This window comes from Cupressus sempervirens, chromosome 5 (genome assembly GCF_028749045.1).
Source record: "Cupressus sempervirens isolate cs-2001-9-10 chromosome 5, ASM2874904v1, whole genome shotgun sequence".
NCBI lineage: Eukaryota > Viridiplantae > Streptophyta > Pinopsida > Cupressales > Cupressaceae > Cupressus > Cupressus sempervirens.
In genome coordinates, this window is record NC_143122.1 from 948,064,120 (window position 1) to 948,085,075 (window position 20,956).

Here is a 20,956-nt window from a genome sequence, read left to right on the forward strand (position 1 = left end):
ATAATTTACTTCTAATTATGCCAGGAGGAATTCTAAACAATCACATCATAAATCCCCAACACAAGAATATGCCAAAACACATTCCCCATCAACAAAAGAGAAATGGTAGCAGTTACACACTAATTTAATAAAAAATGATTTTATAAATGCATTTTCAATTTGTGTTTGTGTTTTGTTTCAATATTTCTTCCTTTTCATTTTTCTTTTTCCAACCGATGGAATGCAAATCGATTACCAATCTTGTAACAGTAGGAAACTGTAAAGTCATTCCAAAACTTTAAATATGTTGGCCTTGTTGTATTCGAACATACACAAATATATCTGACTTCTGCTTTGTTTTACAATTTCTCTTGATTCCCTTGCTCAGATATGGCATCCTTAACACCCAAAATTATACATATTTGCATGCCATAATGCACTACTTCCCATGCAGATCTGAAGAAGGCGTCTGAAGTTCAGGTTATAGCCAATTTGACTGCATAGCATTAAGTCAGGTAAGGAGACCTTTCTATAATTCTTTCCTTATTCTTTTCTCTAAACTCATTAAGCTGAGTCAGTATTTGAGTATTGTTCATGAATTCCAGTCAATAATCAGTTGTATGAATAACATTGGCTAAAGGCTAAATTTCATCTTTGAAGTTTGAAGTCAATTGATTGAACTTCACATTTGATGACTATGAGAGAGTGGTTGATTAAGTTTTGTTTCTGAATGAAAATTAAATATGTTGTTTTTTTTTTTGCATTTGCAGCCTGTCGATTCTTGGAACTGCAAATGCTAACATTTCTATTTGAATTGCATTACAAAATCTAATGTTGTTCTTGTTTGCATGCATTTTTCTTGGAATAGATTCCCCTAACTAAAATAAAATTTCCACTTCATAATCTTCTTCATGTGAATGGACCACAATATAAATGTGTGCATTTGGCGTGAATTTGGCCATTCTTTGTATTCACTGCAACATTAGAGAAAGACTACTCTACCTTTCGGCTTCAAAACTAGAAAACTTTTTTATTGTTTACCTTGTTGACTCGAATTATATTCTTGGTGTTCAATATTCAACCTACTCTTCCTCCCATTTCACTTTCCATTGTTGGGACATTCTTGGATGGGGTATCAATTTTACAAAATGGGAGGAACTAAAATGTATTGTGAGTAGAGAACATTATGGAGTTTAGTGCCTTATGCTGAACCATACAATGAAATGTCAAATTACCTCTTTTCTCAACATTGATCTTAGGATTTCATCAGACACTCCTTTCATCATTAATGAGCCTAATGCCAACATTTTGTCAAACATTTAGCACACCTCCTTCATACATCTTTGACAAGTCTAATGTAAAGTTGGAATTCACAAGCCTTTTGTGTTCTCAAAGTAGCCATTTGGAGGTCATTACCATTGAATTTTATTCAAGCTGACTTGTGATTGACATTTTTTCGAACATATGGCACACCTCCTTCATATGCCTTTAATCATGGTCTCAATCAATTACCATCTTTTTGTTGGAGCTTGATGATTTTATTGATATATTTGTAGCTATTATAAGTAAGATATGTCAAAGGTATACTTTGTTATTTAATTTATTTATATTAAGTAGATCATATACTAAAACATCTATGAAAATAGATTTCAAGAATGAGAATAAGAGCTAATTTAACTTGAGTCATATGGGTTTGTGTTAACTTTTAAAAAGTTAAGGTTTGATCTTATTCTTAAAAATGATTTTTTATGGGTGAAATTTGCATGGTCATGTTATTTTTCATTTTTTTTGGCATCTGTTTCATGAATGGTAAAACAATCTAATTAGTATAAGTATAGGAGAAAGAAATTAAAGTACAGATAATCCCTCTATTTAGCAATTATTTTTCCCAACATTTCAAACAAGGAAACTATTGCATTTGGAAAAGGGCACAACATGGCTCATTTATGAATGATTCAATTATACAATTTATTGGTATTAGAGATGAGAGATATAATGAATTATTATTTGATATATATTTAAAATATTTAATTAACTTTAAGAAATTAAAAAATAAAGAATTAAAGAAATAAATGTTAGAAAATTGTAATGAAAAAAATCTTAAATAAAATAATAATAAAATATTAAATAAAACAATAATAAGGAGTGAGGAAGATATGTACAAGGAGTTAGGTCAAATTAGTTGATGATGATAGTATTATTAATGATAAAAACATTTTAATTGGTTCATCCTACAATATAGTTTATGCAATTTGATAAATATAGTATACATTCCATTTCAATAAAATATAAAGACCTTCTTCGATTGAAATAAATCAAAATGATTATGCTTCCTGACTTTCAACAAATCCATTGCTACTCAATACTTGAAACGTATGTTTGTATATTCTTCACTATCCTTCTAATTTTACCATATTTTCATACCCAAAATTGCATTACCAATTCTAATACAATTAGGTTTCTATAATCATTTTCTCCACAGTTGATTGTACTAAGTGACTTATTATGTTTTTTCAAAATCATTATTGATTGAAAATTTATGCTCCTCTCACTAACTATGCATTTATTCTTCTTTTTTATTGGTGTTAATGCTTTGTAAATTGGTTTCTATGGTTTGTTTCAGGCGTGACAACCTCTGATAGACAGCCAAGCATTGTCAACATGAGCCCAACTTCTTATGTAGGATCAAATTTTTTTTTCAAGATAGAGTTTTAGAAGTGTGCATGAATAATTAAACAATGTTGTGCAACTATGGTAAAAGCACTTTAGAATGGAGCTTTATCAATTGATCATGTACAAGAGATAGAGATAATGGAGATGGAAGATGTTGCCAAATATGTACACAACACTTTTGTAAAAGTAGATGCATTACCACCCATGATGAAAGAGGTCTATGATGATCATATTATGAACAAAAGTCGTAATACAATTTTAATCTTTGAAGAATGTGTGATGTACTGACATCATTATGGATAACTCTACACGTGGTCCATATGATGATTTTTCATCTTTCATTTTTTAGTTATTACTTCATCTAAATAATTGTATGAGGAGATATAGTTCTCCTTTCATCTATGTATCAGAATAATAAATAAACAATTTTTAACTTTTTAGCTCAAATTCTTTTCAATTATACTAGCAAATATTTGAAACATTTTTCCTTGACCTTTTTGTTTGTAGCTACACTACTCATGCTAAGCATAATTAACATTAACCAATGGTCTATTTATAAATGTAACTAATAAAATTATAAAATCTACTTAAGGAACATTGTAATCTATATATTACTCTTTAATTCTAAGAGGCGTGTCTAATAACGACAAGCTACCCTCCTAGATATAACTGTAAACGTAACATTAATTGTAACTCTAACTGTGATCCTACTTTATCTCATAACCCTAACCCTAACCATAATTATAATGCTTTGTCTACCCCTAACTCAAACTATAACCCTAATTGTAACTTAAATTCTAGCCTAACTTATATTCTAACACTAAAACTAACCCTAACCCTTACCCCAACAGTAACCCTAACCCTAATCCTAACCCTTTATTTACCCCTAGCTTTAATCCTAACCTTAAGCCTAACCCTAACTGTAATCCTAACCTAACTATAACTATAATCCTAACACTAAACCTAACCTTAACCCTACCCCTACACCTAACTCTAACCCTAAATATAACTCTAACTCTAAAGAAAAATATTCATTTTATACTCATTTTAAGTGTAATCATTACCTCAATAACATTTACTAGCCCTTCATTGTACACTATTCACGCTAAGCGTAATTAGCATTAACCAATGGTCTATTTATAAACCTAACTGATAAAATTATAATACTACTTAAGGAACATTGTAATCCTTATATTGCTCCATTATGCTCAGAGAGCTATCTAACGAGAACAAGATTCCCTCCTAATGTAACTATACAAGGAACACTAAGCGTAACTCTAACCACGGTCCTACTTTATCCCCTAACCCTAACCATAACCATAATTCTAATGCTTTGTCTACTCCTAACTCAAACTATAACCCTAATTATAACTTATACTCTAACCCTATATTATATTCTAATACTAAACCTAACCCTGACCCTAACCCTAACCCTTTCTCTACCCCTATCTCTAACCCTAACTATGATCCTAATCTTAAGCCTAAGCCTAACCCTAACCCTGATAGTAACCCTCATCCTAACCATTTATTTACCCCTATCTCTAACCCTAACCCTAACCCTAACCCTAACCTTAACACTACCCCTACCCCTAACTCTAATCCTAAATCTAACTCTACCATAATTAGACTCTAACCCTAGCCCTAACTGTCATCCTAACCTTAACCCTAACTATAACCTTAACCCTTATACTAACCATTTCTTTATCGCTATCTCAAACCCTAAACCTAATCCTAACTCTAATCTTAACATAACCCTAACTCTAATCCTAAAACTAACCCTAACGTTAACCCTACCCCTACCCCTAACTCTAACCCTAAATCTAACTCTAAATTTAAGTCTACCATAATTAAACTCTAACCCTAGCCCTAACCCTAAATTTAATGTTCACTAAAACCCTAACCCTAGCCTTAACTCTAACCTTAACCCTGACTCAAACTCGTACCCTAACCTTAACCCTGACGTAGCTCTATATATAACCCTACCCCTAACTCTAACCATTAATCTAACTCTACCATAATTGGACTTTAATATTATACCTAACTCTATATATAAATGTTATATATATAGGTAACATAAATAATATATATACCTATAGATATACTTTTTCATATAGTTTAGTAATAATCTGAATTTATGTTAACTATTAATATATATATATATATATATATATATATATATATATATATATATATATATATATATATATATATATATATATATATATATATATATATATATATATATATATATATATATATATATATATATATATATATATATATATATATATATATAGATAGGTGAACCCACAATAGTGGGTTACACTTTTTCGGAGGAAGAAATTCCTCCAAAATTGTGAAAGATAATTTTTTTGTCCAAAAACTTTCAATAGAAAGTACCCATATAGTTTCTATCAAAACTAATTTTTACCCTAGTTTTGATCGAAACTAAGTAAATGGAAGAAAAGTGTCCTTAATAGTTTTGATTGAAACTATTTAGAACAAAAAAATCAGCCTGAATAGTTTTGATAAAAACTATTTAGTTTCTATCAAAACTAAATATTAATAGTTTCTATCAAAACTATGTAAAAACTTTCGATAGAAAGTTAGTTTCTACCGAAACTAGAAAACTAGATGTCTTTTGCAAATTCTATAATAGTTTCAGTTGTTTTCATGGCTTCCAGGCTCAATTACCAAGTCCATATGGAGCACTAAAATCATGTCATTTTTCATGATAGAAGTACTCTGAATGAGCTTTCTAATGACTATGAATTTGCTACATTTTGAATTCGTTAGGTATACATTTTTGCATGTGAATTGAATAGAGGTTCATTATAAAAAATAAATCTCTATATTGAACGCTCATGGAAAAATAGTAACTAAGAGAAATTTTTTTTTGAAAAATAACTACGGTCTTCATATTCAAGTCCTGTATCAATCAAGAAAAGAAATTTTGACATCAAGTAAATATATAATAAGTTACATGTGTCAAAATCCATGTATGTCCAGATTCATGTTAGGTCAACTTTAAATAGTAATAAAATATAAAATACTAAGGATAAAAACATTAGATCACTTCTACGATTTTGGTATGGATGTTAAACAACTAAATTTGAAAGAATCACATCGATATCTATTGTAGAAAAAAAGTTGTGTGTCAAAAAAAATGTCACTTTTTAAAAACTAGGTTTTAGATAACATACCAGTTTTCATGGGAGAAAAAATAATTCAATCAAATCAAGTCAAATTTTTAAAAAATATATATATTTAGATTCTAAACAGAAAATCCTAAAAGACTCTAGTTTAGTTCATCTTCAAATTCCTAACGTTAAATAGCAATTTGCATTCGAAAGTGAAAGTTTTCTTGAAAATTCATAGTTCAGTATCAGTTTAGGCAAAAAAGTGCAACCCACTATTGTGGGTTCACCCATATGTATATATATATATATATATATATATATATATATATATATATATATATATATATATATTTATATATATATATATATGTATATATACATATCTACATATATATATATATATATATATATATATATATACATATATATACATATATATATGTATATATATATATATATATATATACACACACACATATATATATATACATATATATATATATATACATATATATATATATATACATACATATATATATATATACATATATATATATATATACATATATATATATATATATACATATATATATATATATATATATATACATACATATATATATATATATATATACATACATATATATATATATATATATATAGATTACTCTAGCTCTAATTGTAACCTTAACCCTAACAATAACCCTAAAGCTAATCCTAACTCTAATTCAAACCCTATCCCTCACCCTAATTTTAATCCTCACCTTACACTATCCCTAACCCTAATTCTAACCTTAACCCTAACCTTAACTCTAACTCTAACCCTAACCCTAACCCTAACCCTAACCTTAACCATAAACATAACTCTACCCCTAACTCTAGCCCTAAATCTAATTCTATCATAATTGGACTCTAACCATAACCCTAACCCTAACTATAATCCTATCTCAAACCTTAACACTAACTATAACTCTAACCTTAACCGTGACTCAAACCCTAACCCTAACCCTAACCTTAACCCTATCCCCACTATAACCCTAACCATAACCATAACAATAACTCTAACCCTAACCTTAACCATGAGCATTACTCAAACCCTAACCTTGACCATCAACATAACTCTACCCCTAACTCTAACCCTAATTCTAACTCTATCATAATTGGACTCTAATCGCAACCCTAATTATAATCATAAATATAACCCTAAACTTAACCATGAGCATAAGTCTATCCCTAGATCCGACTCTACCATAGTTGGACTCTTACCCTATCCCTGACCTTAATTTTAATTCTGACTCAAACCCTAACCCTAACTCTAACCTTAACCTTGATTCAAACCCTAACTGTAACCCTAGCCTTACTATAACCCTAATCATAAGCATAACCATAACTCTAACCCTAACCTTAACCATGACCATAACACTAAACCTAATTTTAACCATAAAAATAACTCTAATCTGAACCTTAACCATAACTCTAACAACAACCATAATCATAACTCTATCCCTAACCTTAACCATAGCTGAAACCCTAACCCTAACTCCAACCCTAACCCTAATTCCAACCCTAACCCTAATTCTATCCCTAAGGTTAACATTAACTGTAATGGTAACTTTGTTCCTAACCATATATCTACGTATGACTATAATATTTTACATTACAATATCCCAAAAATTAAATATATATATATATATATTTTTTAATCTAAATTCAACTCCTTATATTAAATTTTAAAAAATATTTGACTCAAAGCCTTACCCTAACCCTAGCCCTATCCCCACTTTAACCCTAACCATAACCATAATGATAACTCTAACCCTAACCTTAACCATGAGCATTACTCTAACCCTAACCTTAACCATAACCATAACTCTACCCCTAAATCTAACCCTAATTCTATCTATGATAATTGGAGTCTAACCCTAACCCTAAGTATAAGCATAACTCTAACCCTAACCCTAACCATGAGCATAACTCTAACCCTAGATCTGACTCTACCATAATTGGACTCTAACCCTAACCCTAACCTTAATTTTAATCTTGACTCAAACCCTAACCCTAAATCAAATCTTGACCTTCAGAAAAAACCCTAACCCTAACCCTAACCTTAATACAAAAAATAACTAAATCTTTGATAAGGTTATAAAACTAATTCTAACCTTAACCCTAACATAACTCTACCCCTAACTATAACATAACTCTACCGCTAAATATAACTCTAACTCTAAATATAACATAACTCTACCCCTAAATCTAACCCTAATTCTAACTCTAGCATAATTGGACTCTAACCCTAACCCTAACCTTAACCGTGAGCAAAACTCTAACCCTAGATCTGACTCTACCATAATTGGACTCTAACCCTATCCCTAACCTTAATTTTATTCCTAACTAAAACCCTAACCCTAACTCTAACCTTAAATATAACTCTAACCCTAACCCTAACTCTAATCCTAAATATAACTCAAACTATAAATCTAACTCTACCATAATTAGACTCTAATCCTAACCCTAATGCTTAGTTTAACCTTGAATAGAACCATAACCTAACCCTAACTCTAACCTTAACCCTGACTCAAAAATCTAAACCTAACCTTAACCTTTACTTTAATCTAAATGAAAACCATAGCCCTAACCCTAACCCTAACCTTAACCCTAACTCAAGCCCTTACCCTAACCTTAACCCTGATGTAACTCTATATACAACCCTAACTCTAAATATAAACCTAACCTTAACCATCACCCTAAAACTAAACCTTTCTATACCCCTTTCTCTAAATCTAATCATAAATCTAATTTTCACCCTAACCCTAATCCTAATTTTAACCCTAATTATAACCCTAATTTCAACTCTAACTCTAGCCCTTATTCGAGCTCCAATTCTAACTCTACCTGAAACTCAAACCCTAATTCTAATTCTAATCCTAACCCTAACTATATTTGTAACCTAAACCCTTATTCTTACCCTTGCTCTTACCCTAACCCTAACTATATTTGTAACCCTAATTCTAACATTAACTCTAACTCTAATTCTAAACCTAACCCTAACCATAACCCTAACAAGATCTGTAATCCTAAAAATAGCCCTAGCCCTAACCCTAATGCTAAGCCTGACTCTAACTATAACACTATTCCTTACCCTAACTCTAACCCTATCCATAACTCAATCCCTAACAATAGCCCTAAACCTAACACTAACCCTAATTTAAATCTTAATGCCAAACCTAACTCTAATTCTAACCCTAACCCTAACTATAACTCTACTCTTCAATATAAAATTTTATGTAACAATATGCTTAAAATAAAACTGAATTAAAGTGATGCAAATAAACACCATATACAGAATTATAAATAAAATGTTCAAGAATAATTTTATAGTAAGTTTACACTATTAAAATTTTATAGTAAGTTTATACAAATGTATTTAAAAAGGAATAAATAATTTGGCACTAACCTTTAAAAAAAAAAAAAAATTTAAAAATACATTTCCTATTGCGTCGCAATTGCTACTAACTTATATATACCTAAATATATTACAGCGAGAGTAATCATTCTTGTGATGCCTATTTTCATTTTCATAAATCCCAACTATGATTAAAATAACCTCAGAATTAAATGAAAATAAGTGCTTCCAAAAGGATTACTCTTGGCGTTTTATATATATATATATATTCATTCTTGTGATGCCTATTTTCATTTTCATAAATCCCAACTATGATTAAAATAACCTCAGAATTAAATGAAAATAAGTGCTTCCAAAAGGATTACTCTTGGCGTTATATATATAAAAGCTAGTTAAATAATTAACTTCTAATTGATTGATTGTAGCAGTAAAATTTTAAATTTTCAAATGGGAGTTTTAATTTATGACAAATAATAAATAACATATTCCATATTTACGACGAATAATTTACTTTGTCAAATTTTAGACCAGTTAATCTATATTACGTCGAGCTTATCGCGATTATAGCAGAAATAACTCTCTCATCCACGTCTGAAGAAAATTACGAGCCTTGCTCCAAACAATAGATTGAGCCAACTTCTAGAACTCTATTTAATTTTGATTTTTTAAGTTGATCATGGGTTAAAATCTTGTCGTTATCTTCAAGATAAAATGGTGTGATAAGTTTTAGAGATTGAAAAGTTCTTGTTATTAATTAGATGCGTTTATAAGATGTTTGAATTGTACAACATTTTGTTAAAAAAAAATTAATCCTTTTTAAATATCAAATTTTTATACTGTTAAAATTGATTTAAAATTTAATATATAGTTTAACATATAGGGGAAATGAGTCAAGGAGTTACCCAAGCTAACTTCAGATATATTTAATTTTGAAATTTGCAAACTTTTTCAGTGAACCTCTATATAAGCGAAGTGAAGAGCATCAAGCTAACTTTTTAGTTTCCTACATTTATAGAGCTCTTGTAGAACTTGTAGACTGAGAGAGTGTCACTTTAAAATGTTTGCCCAAAAACCACTACCAAGACCCCCCCAATAGCCACTCACCCAAAAAATAGTATTTTTAGCACAAATTGACCAATAAGCAACCAAGAAAACTTGAGACCTTGCATTGTAGTACCTAATAATTATAAATGATTCTCAAGTTTCTATCAAAATTTAAAATCTAGATTATTAAATTTAATCATCCATTAAACATTAAAAAAAATGTTCATATGTCAAAATCTGATATTAAGTATCATAATTAGGCACTGAATGTACAACAAAAATTATGGAAGGTTTAATTGGGTAAGTGAAGTCATTTTAGATCTGAATGCTTGGTAATATTATTGCCATGTGGATTACGTACATTGACTTACATCAAGCTGGGTAGGGTTGAGATTCAACACTTTGAGTCATCCCTAACTAGAGGCAAGATGCAATATATACATGTTATGTGTCATATATTTCTTTGAGCTTGCTTCAGAGAAATATCACTAACCTTAGCTTTCAATAGCTCTTTGATATCTTTCTAAAATGGCCATCCCTATGATAGATATGGGTAATTTCAATGGACAAGGTAGAGATGAAATCATGGCTTAGATTGCAAATGCTTGTGAGACCCTTGGATTCTTTTAGGTACTAGCAACATATATTATGCAATGCTCTTTAGTCTTTTTAGTCTCATACTATTTTCCCATTTTCTTATTTAATCATAGGTTATATCTAGTTATATCTCATTTTGGTTTTTTAAAATATAGTATAAAATATAATAAAAAATGTATAGTAATACTTATTTAGAATATGTTGAAAGTAGATTAGTGAATATTATCACATAATATTGATTTTAAAATACATCACAGACTAGGAAACCATAAATATGTGTATATGAAGCTCTATATACCTCATAGATCCCTGATTTCTTGATTTTTGGATTTCTTAGCTTTTGAACCATGGAATAAGTAACAGTCTGATGGATCATGTGAAGAAGTTGTGCAAAGAGGACTACAAGCTCAATAAGGAGAAAAGCTTCAATGAGTCTCCCATGGTTAAAAAACTGAACAATCTGATATTGGACGAACAGATGGGCAGGATTGCTACGAAATCACAGAAGAAATTTTGTTTCTTGTTTCAATAAATTTTTCAAGATTATAAGAGGATATAAAATCACATTCTATTTATGATTCTGGGTAAGATTGTGTACCATTTTTTTAGTATCAAACCACTTGAGATCATATTAAATGATCCATCATCTTGATAAGAGAACTAAGAATGTAGATCATTCTTAGCTCTCTTATCATGATGATAGATCATTGAGTGTGATCCAAAAAGTTTTGATGTTAAAAAAACCACACACCAAGAAACATAAATAGACTATCATAGATTGTAGAAATCTGGTATTTCATTCCTCAAAATCATTAGAGTTTTACATTTAAATTTTGTAAGAGGACATAAAATTGAAATCTATAGATGTTTTGAGAACCTAATTAATGGGTTCTTGTTTATTTGCACAGAAACCATGGAGGAATTTCAGTAAGAAATCTACAAACTTGCAGAGAGATTGTTGGAGATAATAAGCTTCAACTTGGGGCTCGAGAAGAGTTGTCTAAAAGAGGTATTGACAGTAGGAGAGAAGCCATTCTTTGGGACCAAGGTGAGTCACTATTTGCCATGCTCATGATCTGATAGATGGCCTGAGAGCTCACACAGATGCAGGTGGCCTCATTCTTCTCTTCCAAGATGATGAGGTCCCCAGGCTTCAAGTTCTTCATGAGGGAGAATGGATTGTGAGAAAAAACTCACAACCCTAAACCTAAAAAATCTGCTTGGTAAATACCATTACTGAGTGCCAAAAATTTTCTCTGCAACTTAAGAAACTGAGTGGCAGTTGTTTAGTAGCCAAAGAAACCAAGTGGAAAAAGTGTTTACCAAGTGATCTTGGTAAGTGAAGAATACACAACTCGGTAACCAAAGGAGGGTGTGATTACCGAGTGAACTCGATAGGCAAAGCGATTACTGAGTGAATCGGTAGCCACTGGAGAGTGGAGCTCGGTAGATGAAGATACCGAGTGAGGTCAGTAAAAGAGCAACTTGGTAGCCACAAGAGAGTGGAACTTGGTAGCCACTACAGAGAATGATTTCTACCAAACACAATACCGAGTGCAAACTTATAACATGAATATTTTCACCATTAAAACTAGAGACCCAAAGCTTGAGATGCTAAAAAATAATCTTCACAAATGCAATGAAAAAGAAGCAATGGAATCACATATGCCTGTTTGCTTACTATTCAACTTAGATTCAAACTATTACAAAATATGGGAGCATTCACCTTCAACTAGAAAACCCTAAACTGGTAAAACTTGAACAACTTCAATACTTAGAAACTTTAAACTTGTAGCTCTAATGGCTGCATACAGTAATGCCTAGAGCAATCACTACTTCAACAAGACGAATGAAACAATAACATATTCAACTTACAGAATGATCAGAGAAAAAACACGTGCAATTACAGGCACGAAATGAACTTCCTTTTCTCTACACTCTGACATCTGGATCTGCTGATCACTTCTCTCTTCTTCCTTCTCTGCAACTTTTGATTTGCTCTTCTTCTTACTGGTCGAATGAATCTAATAATTCCTTTTGTCATACTTTTCCTCCTCTTTTTAGATTTCAAAATTTTACCTACTGCATTCATGTTTATAACTATTGTGCAGGTCGTTAGGGATGGTAGGTGAGTGTTTGGCTCTAGGGGCAAATAGACATTTGCATTTAATATTCCAATACTCCCCCTTTATCTCAAGCCAAATAAACAAGGATCACTGCTGATCCACATCAACTACACCAAGACACTCTCTTAGGTGTACAAAACTTCCAATGCCTAATGAGTTGGTAAAAATGTCTGCCAGCTACTGCTCAGACTTACAAAATTTCATTTTGATATCCCCATTCTCCACCAACTCTTTAATGAAGTGATATCTGATCTCTATATTTTTTCTTCTCCCATAGAAGACTGGATTCTTGGACAATGCAATTGATGAGATGTTGTCACAATAAATTGTGGTTCCATCCTCTTGCCTTTCATTCAAATTTGTCAAAATCCTTCTTAGCCAAATAGCCTGACATGCTGTTGCATTTGCAACTATGTATTCAGCCTCTATTGTAGATTGAGCAACAATAGGTTGCTTCTTGAAAGCCCATGAAATTGTACCCAATCCCATATGGAATACATATCCGGAAGTACTCTTCCTATCATCTATACTTCTAGCCCAATCACTATCTATGTATCCCACCAATTTGAAATCATCATTTGTAGTATACAAAATTCCAAATCTCTCGATACCTTTCACATACCTTAGGATCCTCTTTCCCGCTTGCCAATGGGAGTCCTTTGGTGTTTCCATAAATCTGGAAACCAAAGTTACTGCATGCATTAGGTCTAGCTAAGTTGCAGTCAAATATATTAAACTTCCAACCATAATCTTGTATAGTGTTAGGTCCACTCTCTTGTTAGAGTTTTCCTTGCTCAACTTCAGACCTATTCTTGTTCATGTCAGGGCTACTTTACTAATCTGCATTTTAAATCTCTCCAAGATCTACCCTGCATACTTTTCTTGAGAGATTAAGATGCTATCATGCATTTTTTTTACTTCTATGCCTAGAAAGTACTTCAAGAGACCTAGGTCTATCATTTCAAATTCATCTTTCATAGCCTCTTTGAACTCACCAATTAGAGCCTTGTCATTACTAGTAAAAATTAAATCATCTACATACAAGAGAACAAACAACACATTTCAATTTGCTGCCTTGATGTAGAGAGTAGGCTCACCATTTCTTTTGCTAAAGCCATTGCTCATCAAATATGAGTCAATCCTGTTTTACCATGCCCTTGGAGCTTGCTTGAGCCCATAAAGAGCTCTCTTCAATCTATATACTTTATTCTCTTCACCTGCAACTTCATAACCAGGTGGCTGCTCAAAATAGACTTCTTCCTTCAATACACTATTTAGGAAGGCAGACTTCACATCCATTTGGTATACTTTCCATTTGTGTTTAGCTGCAATTGCTATGACAACACGCACAGTTTCCATTCTTGCAATCAAGGCATATGTCTCATCATAATCTCTACCATACTGCTATTTGTAGCCCTTGACTACCAGCCTTGCCTTATTCCTATCAATCTTGCCTTCAGCATTGCATTTGGTCTTGTAGACCCATTTCACTCCAATTACTTGCTTCTTGGGAGGAAAATCAATTAGCTCCCATGTCTCATTTCTTTCTATAGCATCTATCTCCTCATCCATGGCCTTACACCATTTCTTCTTGTTAATAGTTTCTTCAAAATACATTGGATCACTATGAGAAAATAATGCAAAATTAACACTCTCATCATAATCTTCATACCTTTCATCTTGGTATATCTCCCTAAGACTCTTGGTCTCTCTTGGTAACAGGGAGGAGAGTCTGGGATTAAAATCTTGATTGCTACTACTAGGCATTGACACTCGATCATGCCTAGAAGAGCTCGGTAATGACTGAGGCTTCTTGCCTTTTCTTCTATTTGCTCCTTCTTCTTTCTATTCATCAACATCCTCTTCACTTATAATTGGCACTTTACTTGAAGTTCTCAGTGACTCATCAGTTGGACCATATCAAGACTGATTTTCAAGATATTCCACATCTCTTGAAAGCATCATCTTGTTGTTCAATGGGTCATACAATCTATATGCCTTTGATTCTGAGTTGTACCCTATGAAGATGCACTTCACAACTTTGTCATCCAATTTTTGCCTTTGCTTTTTAAGCATATGTGCATATGCTACACATCCAAACACCCTTAGGTGTTCAACTGTCCATCTTCCTTGTATAGCTAGCTGTGAGCTCTTTCTTTATGCCATGTTTCCTGCAAAAATTTACAAAAGAATTGGAGGTAAACTCCCCTCCTCTATCTGATCTTAGGACTTTGATATAGTGTCCACATTCTCTTTTAGCCTAGGCTTTAAATTCTAATTTTTTTTTCAAATGCTTCAGATTTGTTCTTTAAGAAATACACCCATGTCCTATGACTAAAATTATCTATAAATGTCATAAAATAAGTACTCCCCCCAATGGAAGTAACTTGCATAGGACTGACTAGGTCAATATACACTAACTCTAATGGATATCTAGCCCTCCTAGAGTTTCCAAAATTAAAGGGAAGTCTATGTTGCTTACCCAAAATACAAACCTCACACTTGTCACATGAATTTCCTATACGTGGCAAACCTTCTACCATTCTTTTATTTGACAATAAATTTAAACCAGCATAGCCAAGATGACCATACCTGAGGTGCCATAGCCATGATGGGTCTTCAATCACACTCCTTAGAGCTGATTGTGTGTGAGGTGCAGTGCCAACTTGAGATGAGAAACATGTCTCTATCTTCAAGGGGAACATTCTATTCTTTTTCATTTGAACTACTACAAGTAAGTTCTTTCTCCCATCTTTTTCTTGAATGACACACATGCCATTCTCCATTAGCACTGTGTATCCATTTTGAATGAGCTGACCAAAGCTCATCAAATTGTGCTTCATACTAGGGGCAAAACACACATTTTGTATTTCCTTCTTCTCACCTTTCTTGGTGTGAACCATAATAGATCCTTTGCCCACAACTGGTAGGGTTCCATTGTTACCCATCTTAATTTCTGATTTGAAACTCTTGTCAATAAATGAAAACAAGGTTTCATTACCACTCATGTGGTTGCTACATCAACTGTCGAGGTACCAAACCTCAGGGCTTCCTTCTTCACCAACATTACACATGATGAAGGTAGTGGCATTATTTCCACTTCCCACATTCACATTAGCCACATTTTCTTGTCCTAACTGATCATTTTGCTTCTTCTAGCATTCATTTACATAATGCCCATATTTATGATAGTAGTAGCATTCTACATTACTCCTATTTGAGTTGTAGTTTTTCTTACCTCCTCTTGAAGTATTTTATGAGCTACTTGCTCCATCTGCTCTTTCTAAGCTTTTTGTTGCAGCATTCCTTTGTCGTCCATTACCTCGGCCTCTACCTCTGGAGTTTTTGCTTGAGCCATTTCTTCCTCTTGAGTTTGAGTGAGCCTTGAAAAATTGCTCTTGGGTAGAAGAAGATGTGGATCTATTGATCCTATGCTCATGGGTTTGAAGTGTACCCATTAACTCATCCATTGTAAAAATAGTGAGGTCTTTTGCCTCTTCTATGGTTATGACCAAATTGTTATATTTATGAGGTAAACTTCTCAATATCTTTTCCACTATCCTCTACTCTTGATAGTCTTCTACATTTGACTTCAATTGGTTAATCAAATTGGAGGTCCTTGAACTGAAGTCTGCAATTGATTCATTTTCCTTCATCTAAAGGTTCTCAAACTCCCTCCTTATATTTTGTAGCTTTACAGTACGAACTTTATCAGTCCCTTTGAAGTTTGTCTCAAAGATATCCCATGCTTCCTTTGCATAATTTGCTGCTGCAATCTTTGGGAATACAGTCTCTATCATTGCTACTTCAATAAGACTTAATGCCTTTGCATCTTTCCTCCTTGATTCTTTCAAATGAGACTTTTGTGCATTTGTGAGAGCAGCATACTGAGTTGGGTCTGTCACATAATTGAACCCATTAACTACAAACTCCCACAAATCATTAGCAACCATTATGGTCTTCATCTTCTTTGCTCATGTATCATAATTCTATCCATTAAATGATGGTGGCTGCTGCCATATCTTTCTTGCATCTCCTACCATGATAAATATCTCAAAAAAAAAATGCCTTAACTCACTATGGATGTGGGCCCTCAAGGCTTTGATACCATGTGAGAAAAAACTCACAACCCCAAACCTAAAAAATTTGCTCGGTAAATACTATTACTGAGTGCCAAAAGTTAGCTTGGCAACTTAAGAAATCGAGTGGTAGTTGCTCGGTAGCCAAAGAAACCAAGTGGCAGAAGTTTTTACTGAGTGAGTTCGGTAAGTGAAGAATACACAACTCGGTAACCAAAGGAGGGTGTGATTATTGAGTGAACTCGGTAGGCAAAGCTGTTATCGAGTGAACTCGGTAGCCACTGGAGAGTGGAGCTTGGTAGATGAAGATACTGAGTGAGGTCGGTAGAAGAGCAACTCAGTAGCCACAAGAGAGTGGAACTCGATAGAAAAAGGCACCGAAGGAACTCGGTAGCCACTGTAGAGAATGATTTCTACCAAAGACAATACCGAGTGCAAACTTATGACATGAATATTTTCACCATTAAAACCAAAGACCCAAAGCTTGAGATGCTCAACAATAATCTTCACAAATGCAATGAGCTAGAAGCAATGGAATCACGTATGCCTACTTTCTTACTATTCAAGTTAGATTCAAACTATTACAAAATTTGGGAGCATTTGGCTTCAACCAGAAAACCCTAAATTGGTAAAACTTGAACAACTTCAATACTTAGAAACTTTAAACTTGCAGCTCTAATGGCTGCATACAGTAACGCCTGAAGCAATCACTGCTTCAACAGGACGAATGAAACAATAACACATTTAACTTACAGAATGATCAGAGAAGAAACATGTGCAACTGCAGGCATGAAATGAACTTCCTTTTCTCTGCACTCTGACGTCTGGATCTGCTGATCACTTCTCTCTTTTTCCTTCTCTGCAACTTCTGATCTGCTCTTCTTCTTATTGGTCGAATTAATCTGATCATTCCTTTTGTCATATTTTTCCCCCTCTTTTAGATTTCAAAATTTCACCTACCACATTCATGTTTATAACCATTGTGCAGGTCGTCAGAGATGGTAGGTGAGCATTTGGCTCCAGGAGCAAATGGACATCTGCATTTAATATTCCAACATGGATATATTGATGTGGAGCCCCTACCTTACTCCGTAGTCATAGACATTGGAGACCAGTTGGAAGTTGTGAGTGGAGGGAAATACAAGAGTGCATGGCATCGCATTCTTCCTACCAAAGATAGAAACCGCTTATTAGTGGCATCATTCTATAATGCACTAGTCTATCCCGCTGCTGCTTCTTCTCTTCTTGCTCTAGAAGAGAAAACCGAAACCATGGTTGAAGATAATGGAGGAGAACGAGAAATCTCTACATTTTATCCAATGTTCTGTTTTGGGGATTATATGAATGTTTACATCCAGCAGAAGTATGATGCCAAAGAGCCACGGTTTGAATCCATGAGAGCAATCTGAACCTTATTAATCAGAAAAATATTCCACTTGTACCAAGGAGAAATAGCATTGGTGTACGAGACTTATACATGTACTGTGTGGGACTGTTAGATCTAATTGTGTGAGTATAGTAAACTGCTCTTGGTAGCATATATTTGATACCTACTTAAATACCGAGTACTAATGTAATAGTAGATATAGAGAGAAGATGTGTTCGTTGGCTTCAGTTTGTCACCGACTACTTTAATATGATTAGGTTTGCTTGATTGTTTTTTTTTTGGAAAATGTCAACTTGTTTGGTTCACCTAAAGCTACAGGCACTCGAATCTTCTCTGTATGATTCTGGTAGCCATAAGTCTGCTAGATCGCTTACATCATGGCACAACTTCTATGTTAAAGTAAATGTTGTTATGAAATATAATTTTATTTAATCAGAAACAAATCGTGTGTAGAACATTAAAGGATCAATTATGATCAGTAGCCCAAATAGCATTTTATCACAATTTTGTAGCAGTTAATATTTCCCCCAAATCAATCACAACTTCTCCATCTCAAAATAATCTCGCATCGGAATCCGGCAAAAAAAACAGTTATCCATCACCCACCTTCAAATTTGTCCCAAGTTTGCCATAAATAGGCACGCAAAGGGAGCCCAGCAAACGGTTAGCTGCATAATATTCCAACAAACTTAAATCTCCAAATTCTATTCTTGGATGATCAATTTGACGGCAAATGGTGATGGGTAAGAGCTGTTGGCAACTTAGAGCACATTGTTGTTGAGAATGTCCCGACAAAATATTTAGAGAGGGAATTAGTGAACAGTCTGCTACTCAGTATTTTAAGATCTTCAATCGCAAATGGTAGTGTCGTGCTTGCATGCGATGGTTATTGGCTGCAAGTGGCGGATCTGGAGACGGTGTTCCGATTTCTTATGGTGTATGTGTGGAGGGCACACTACCTTTCATGGTGCATGGGTTCTTGAGACGGAACAATGACAAATCTCCAATTTGTAGCAACCTCAGATGTAAGATGACAGGCGAAAGGGAATGTATTTTTTTCTCCATCTTAATAATAGGTATTTTTGGGAATAGATCTATGTTCATTTTGGGGTTAAAATGGGAATATGTATTCCTATTCTCAATTTCTATTCTGTACACCAAACTAAGAACATAAGTGGATATTCTAATTTTCAATGACTATTCCAGTTGTATTCCAACAACCAAATGAGCCCTAAATGGTAGTTCGAATACTATGATTTTCCATACCACTTCTTTGCTTTTCCTTTTGACTAAAGTAGAATTTTAGGCAATAGCTGGCCTTTGTACCAGTGTGGATAAGTTTGGATGTGGCTATCCTCCCTACAAATTGCACCATTGACTAAAATTTCAAAAAAACAAAAACACAATGATTTAAAAATAAAATTCAGCATTTGATCTTCATGATCTGTATATTTTGTGATGAAAAACAACAAATTTTTTGAGAAAATTTCGCTGTGTTTTTGTGAATCTAATAAAGCTCATGCTTGAATTTTTTTTGTCTTTGGTGCATTCTGTCTAGAGATTAGCCAACTGATAAGTTTTTGGATGAGCACTTTTCAAATTTACTAATAATTGGTTAGTAAATGTTTAATCAAATGTGAGAAAGGTCGAGATATTTATGGCATTCTTGTATTTTTATGCCCATTCATTATTTTTAATGAATTTTGAAGTGATTTTAAGGTTGACCATTATATAAATCTAGGATGGTTTTGATAAATTTGAGTTAGACCAAGAATATTTTACTAATTGGAGGACTACTTTATATTCCTTGTGGTAGAAGGGCTTCTTATTTTGTTTTTAGGTTTTGGGACCTTTTCATGTCATTGAATTGAAGAAAAAACTCTCCAAAGTTTAATATGCCATTGTGTTGTTTGAAATCTACTTTATACTCAGTAGTGGTAAGGTTTAGGGGGACTAGGGGATTGGTGTCCTTTTGTCATTCTTTCATAGAAGTTCAAATTTATGAGGTTAAAACATAAATAGTTATTAAAATTAGCACTTGTACCAAATGGAATGTGAGAGAGTAGTTGATAGTGATGTAATATTTATCAGTGTTCTAAGTACATATAAAGGGCGAGGGATGCTTTTCATTTGTATAGTAGAGTAAATAGTTTTCTTTTTCTAGAATTACTTACTTTATAACAAAGTGATAGATAGAATCATTATTATCATAATCAATTATCTTGAAGTTAATTATAGATGAGATTATTAACTATGAGAGAATTGTAGGAGTGGGTTGTTTATTTGACACATTGGTTCCTTGTATTGAAATTCATTGATTCAATGATTGTCATTTAATTTTAACCTTGATTCAAGCTAATTAACAAATTGACCAATATAAACCTACTCAAATGTGAGATCTAACTCCATATGTTAAAAAATCAACAATAATTGCACTAGCTATAATAATCCAAATTGAAAGGTGAACCCCTCATCCTATGGCTATTAGGAAAAGTTTGAACCCAAGGGATGTGGGTAGGATTCAAAAA

General features: G+C 32.9%; 1 pseudogene; it reads left to right on the forward strand.

Moving 5' to 3' along the window:
* Positions 1-18,450, forward strand: part of LOC149559092 (1-aminocyclopropane-1-carboxylate oxidase-like) — a 248,430-nt pseudogene extending 229,980 nt beyond the window's left edge.
* The last annotated feature ends 2,506 nt before the right edge of the window (positions 18,451-20,956 follow it).